The 5,569-nt window shown below is 48.8% G+C and overlaps 1 long non-coding RNA gene across 2 annotated transcripts; it reads left to right on the top strand.

Annotated features, from left to right (window-relative positions):
- The first annotated feature begins 3,086 nt into the window (after positions 1-3,086).
- On the top strand, positions 3,087-4,815 carry LOC127927838 (uncharacterized). Of its 2 annotated transcripts, XR_008129214.1 has the most exons (5): positions 3,087-3,126; positions 3,818-3,891; positions 4,012-4,196; positions 4,345-4,418; positions 4,678-4,815. It is a non-coding gene; the product is annotated as an uncharacterized LOC127927838 (long non-coding RNA). The 2 variants fall into 2 exon arrangements; XR_008129215.1 differs by lacking the exons at positions 3,087-3,126; positions 4,012-4,196 and having other exon boundaries at positions 3,750-3,891.
- Positions 4,816-5,569: the final 754 nt, after the last annotated feature.

The following is a 5,569-nucleotide window of genomic DNA, read 5'->3' as shown; positions in this document are numbered from 1 at the left end:
AAGTCCTCCCTGAGACCCGATGAAAATGACACGCACGCACGCACGCACGCACGCACGCACACACACACACACACAGGGGCATCCCTGTGCCATTTCAGAAAGTTGCAGGGAAATACGAATCACTGATGCATTTTGCTCGTCTTATAGTTTACTTGGTCAGATTAATGAGTTGTCTAATACGGTCAATACATTTAGCTGATTTCCTACACAGTTCAATACATTTAGCTGATTTCCTACACAGTTCAATACATTTAGCTGATTTCCTACACAGTTCAATACATTTAGCTGATTTCCTACACAGTTCAATACATTTAGCTGATTTCCTACACAGTTCAATACATTTAGCTGATTTCCTACACAGTTCAATACATTTAGCTGATTTCCTACACAGTTCAATACATTTAGCTGATTTCCTAAGACAGTTCAATACATTTAGCTGATTTCCTACACAGTTCAATACATTTAGCTGATTTCCTACACAGTTCAATACATTTAGCTGAGGGATTTCCTACACAGTTCAATACATTTAGCTGATTTCCTACACAGTTCAATACATTTAGCTGATTTCCTACACAGTTCAATACATTTAGCTGATTTCCTACACAGTTCAATACATTTAGCTGATTTCCTACACAGTTCAATACATTTAGCTGATTTCCTACACAGTTCAATACATTTAGCTGATTTCCTACACAGTTCAATACATTTAGCTGATTTCCTACACAGTTCAATACATGTTTTCATTTGGTTTAATTCCGTTTTAATAAGAGAGAGACACTGAGAGGGATAGAAGGGGAGAGGGAGTGTGGGAGAGAGACATCGAGAGGGATAGAAGGAGAGAGAGAGAGTGAGGGAGAGAGACATCGAGAGGGATAGAAGGGGAGAGGGAGTGAGGGAGAGAGACATCGAGAGGGATAGAAGGAGAGAGAGAGAGTGAGGGAGAGAGGGAAAGAAGGGGAGAGAGAGTGAGGGAGAGAGAGAGAGAGAGAGAGAGAGGGATAGAAGGGGAGAGAGAGAGGCATCGAGAGGGATAGAAGGAGAGAGAGAGTGAGGGAGAGAGAGAGAGATATCGAGAGGGAAAGAAGGAGAGAGAGAGAGAGTGAGGGAAAGAGACATCGAGAGAGAAAGGAGGGGAGAGAGAGTGAGGGAGAGAGACATCGAGAGAGAAAGGAGGGGAGAGAGAGTGAGGGAGAGAGACATCGAGAGAGAAAGGAGGGGAGAGAGAGAGTGAGGGAGAGAGACCTCGAGAGGGAAAGAACGAGAGAGAGAGAGTGAGGGAGAGAGACATCGAGAGAGAAAGGAGGGGAGAGAGAGTGAGGGAGAGAGACATCGAGAGAGAAAGGAGGGGAGAGAGAGAGTGAGGGAGAGAGACATCGAGAGAGAAAGGAGGGTTCTACTCTGAGAGAGAGAGAGTGTTCTAGGGAGAGAGACATCGAGAGAGAAAGGAGGGGAGAGAGAGAGAGAGACATCGAGAGAGAAAGGAGGGGAGAGAGAGAGTGAGGGAGAGAGAAAGAAGGAGAGAGAGAGAGTGAGGGAGAGAGACATCGAGAGAGAAAGGAGGGGTTCTAGAGAGAGAGTGAGGGAGAGAGACATCGAACCAGGTGTTCTACGAGAGGAGAGAGAGAGTGAGAGACATCGAGAGGGAAAGGAGGGAACCAGGTGTTCTGAGGGAGAGAGACCTCGAACCAGGTGTTCTAGGAGCCAGGAGAGAGAGACAGATGACATCGAGAGGGATAGAAGGAGTTCTAGAGAGAGTGAGGGAGAGAGACATGTGGTCCTTCTGGTGCTCAGTTGGTAGAGCATGGCGCTTGTAACCAGGTGTTCTAGTGGGTTCGATTCCCAGGGACCACCCATGTTCGTCTGCTAGACCATGTTATGCACACATGACTGTAACCAGGTGTTCTTTGGATAAAAGCGTCAGCTAAATGGCATATATTATTTTATTATTATATCCTTAACCAGGTATTATTATTATCGAGAGGGAAAGAAGGAGAGCCAGAGAGTAACCAGGTGTTCTAGAGACATCCTCTAACCAGAGAGCACCTAAAGGAGAGGAGAGAGAGACAGATGACATCGAGAGGGATCCTCTAACCAGGAGAGAGAGAGTGAACCAGGTGTTCATCGAGAGAGAAAGGAGGGGAGCCAGCACCTCCCTAACCAGGTGTTCTACTTCTAGCCAGCACCTCCAAACCAGGTGTTCTTCTCTTCTGGCCAGATTCAACAGAGTGTGAGGCTCTTCTTTTCCCTAACCAGGTGTTCTACTCTGCTAGCCAGCACCTCCTCTAACCAGGTGTTCTTCTGCTAACCAGGTGTGCTAGCCAGCACCTCCCTAACCAGGTGTTCTACTCTGCTAGCCAGCACCTCCCTAACCAGGTGTTCTACTCTGCTAGCCAGCACCTCCTCTAACCAGGTGTTCTACTCTGCTAGCCAGCACCTCCTCTAACCAGGTGTTCTACTCTGCTAGCTAACCAGGTGTTCTACCTCCTCTAACCAACCAGGTGTTCTACTCTGCTAGCCAGCACCTCCTCTAACCAGGTGTTCTACTCTGCTAGCCAGCACCTCCTCTAACCAGGTGTTCTACTCTGCTAGCCAGCACCTCCTCTAACCAGGTGTTCTACTCTGCTAGCCAGCACCTCCTCTAACCAGGTGTTCTACTCTGCTAGCCAGCACCTCCTCTAACCAGGTGTTCTACTCTGCTAGCCAGCACCTCCTCTAACCAGGTGTTCTACTCTGCCAGCAGCCAGTGTTCTACCTCCTCTAACCAGGTGTTCTACTCTGCTAGCCAGTACACTCCTCTAACCAGGTGTTCTACTCTGCTAGCCAGCACCTCCTCTAACCAGGTGTTCTACTCTGCTAGCCAGCACCTCCTCTAACCAGGTGTTCTACTCTGCTAGCCAGCACCTCCTCTAACCAGGTGTTCTACTCTGCTAGCCAGCAACCTCCTCCAGCACCTAACCAGGTGTTCTACTCTGCTAGCCAGCACCTCCTCTAACCAGGTGTTCTACTCTGCTAGCCAGCACCTCCTCTAACCAGGTGTTCTACTCTGCTAGCCAGCACCTCCTAACCAGGTGTTCTACTCTGCTAACCAGGTGTTCTACTCTGCTAGCCAGCACCTCCCCTAACCAGGTGTTCTAGCTCTGCTAACCAGGTGTTCACCTCCTCTAACCAGGTGTTCTACTCTGCTAGCCAGCACCTCCTCTAACCAGGTGTTCTACTCTGCTAGCCAGCACCTCCCTCTAACCAGGTGTTCTACTCTGCTAGCCAGCACCTCCTCTAACCAGGTGTTCTACTCTGCTAGCCAGCACCTCCTCTAACCAGGTGTTCTACTCTGCTAGCCAGCACCTCCTCTAACCAGGTGTTCTACTCTGCTAGCCAGTACCTCCTCTAACCAGGTGTTCTACTCTGCTAGCCAGCACCTCCTCTAACCAGGTGTTCTACTCTGCTAGCCAGCACCTCCTCTAACCAGGTGTTCTACTCTGCTAGCCAGCACCTCCTCTAACCAGGTGTTCTACTCTGCTAGCCAGCACCTCCTCTAACCAGGTGTTCTACTCTGCTAGCCAGCACCTCCTCTAACCAGGTGTTCTACTCTGCTAGCCAGCACCTCCTCTAACCAGGTGTTCTACTCTGCTAGCCAGTACCTCCTCTAACCAGGGTGTTCTGTCTCCTCTACTCTGCTAGCCAGTACCTCCTCTAGACCAGGTGTTCTACTCTGCTAGCCAGCACCTCCTACCTCCTCTAACCAGGTGTTCTACTCTGCTAGCCAGCACCTCCTCTAACCAGGTGTTCTACTCTGCTAGCCAGCACCTCCTCTAACCAGGTGTTCTACTCTGCTAGCCAGCACCTCCTCTAACCAGGTGTTCTACTCTGCTAGCCAGTACCTCCTCTAACCAGGTGTTCTACTCTGCTAGCCAGCACCAGGTCCCTGCTAACCAGGTGTTCTAGCTCTGGTGTTAGCCAGCACCTCCTCTAACCAGGTGTTCTACTCTGCTAGCCAGCACCTCCTCTAACCAGGTGTTCTACTCTGCTAGCCAGTACCTCCTCTAACCAGGTGTTCTACTCTGCTAGCCAGCACCTCCTCTAACCAGGTGTTCTACTCTGCTAGCCAGCACCTCCTCTAACCAGGTGTTCTACTCTGCTAGCCAGCACCTCCTCTAACCAGGTGTTCTACTCTGCTAGCCAGTACCTCCTCTAACCAGGTGTTCTACTCTGCTAGCCAGCACCTCCTCTAACCAGGTGTTCTACTCTGCTAGCCAGCACCTCCTCTAACCAGGTGTTCTACTCTGCTAGCCAGCACCTCCTCTAACCAGGTGTTCTACTCTGCTCGCCAGTACCTCCTCTAACCAGGTGTTCTACTCTGCTAGCCAGTACCTCCTCTAACCAGGTGTTCTACTCTGCTAGCCAGTACCTCCTCTAACCAGGTGTTCTCCTCTAACCAGGTGTTCTGCTAGCCAGCACCTCCTCTAACCAGGTGTTCTACTCTGCTAGCCAGCACCTCCTCTAACCAGGTGTTCTACTCTGCTAGCCAGCCCTCCTCTAACCAGGTGTTCTACTCTGCTAGCCAGGTACCTCCTCTAACCAGGTGTTCTACTCTGCTAGCCAGCACCTCCTCTAACCAGGTGTTCTACTCTGCTAGCCAACCAGGTGTTCTACTCTGCTACCAGTACCTCCTCTAACCAGGTGTTCTACTCTGCTAGCCAGTACCTCCTCTAACCAGGTGTTCTACTCTGCTAGCCAGTACCTCCTCTAACCAGGTGTTCTACTCTGCTAGCCAGCACCTCCTCTAACCAGGTGTTCTACTCTGCTAGCCAGTACCTCCTCTAACCAGGTCAACAAAGACACGTCTCACACACTAAGGCTAAACATATTACATGGTTTATTGTGTCTGTGCTGACAAAGGGTCTCTATAGTGTAAACTATCGCAAATAGTGTGAGTCAATACTATGGGATGGATCAAATCAACCTGCTTCAGCAACGTCTGGGTCCCAAAAAGCACCCTGTTCGTTATATACAGTATGTACAGCAGGTAATAGGGAGCCATTTGGGACGCAGACTTAGTTAGTGGGGGACACGACACACGTCTTACTCTGGGCACTTAGAGGGGAGGTTACTTACTCTGAACACTTAGAGGAGAGATTAATTACTCTGGACACTTAGAGGAGAGATTAATTACTCTGGACACTTAGAGAGGTTAATTACTCTGAACACTTAGAGAGATTAATTACTCTGAACACTTAGAGGAGAGATTAATTACTCTGGACACTTAGAGGAGAGATTAATTACTCTGGACACTGAACACTCTGGACACTAGAACCAGAGATTAATTACTCTGAACACTTAGAGAAGAGATTAATTACTCTGGACACTTAGAGGGATGAATTACTCTGAACACTTAGAGGAGAGATTAATTACTCTGGACACTTAGAGGAGATTAATTACTCTGACACTTAGAGGAGAGATTAATTACTCTGGACACTTAGAGGAGAGATTAATTACTCTGAACACTTAGAGGAGAGATTAATTACTCTGGACACTTAGAGGAGAGATTAATTACTCTGGACACTTAGAGGAG

Source organism: Oncorhynchus keta, unplaced genomic scaffold, assembly GCF_023373465.1.
Source record: "Oncorhynchus keta strain PuntledgeMale-10-30-2019 unplaced genomic scaffold, Oket_V2 Un_scaffold_18076_pilon_pilon, whole genome shotgun sequence".
Taxonomy (NCBI): Eukaryota; Metazoa; Chordata; class Actinopteri; order Salmoniformes; family Salmonidae; genus Oncorhynchus; species Oncorhynchus keta.
The sequence above is the reverse complement of the archived record's forward strand: the minus strand, read 5'-3'. Positions and strand labels throughout refer to the sequence as shown.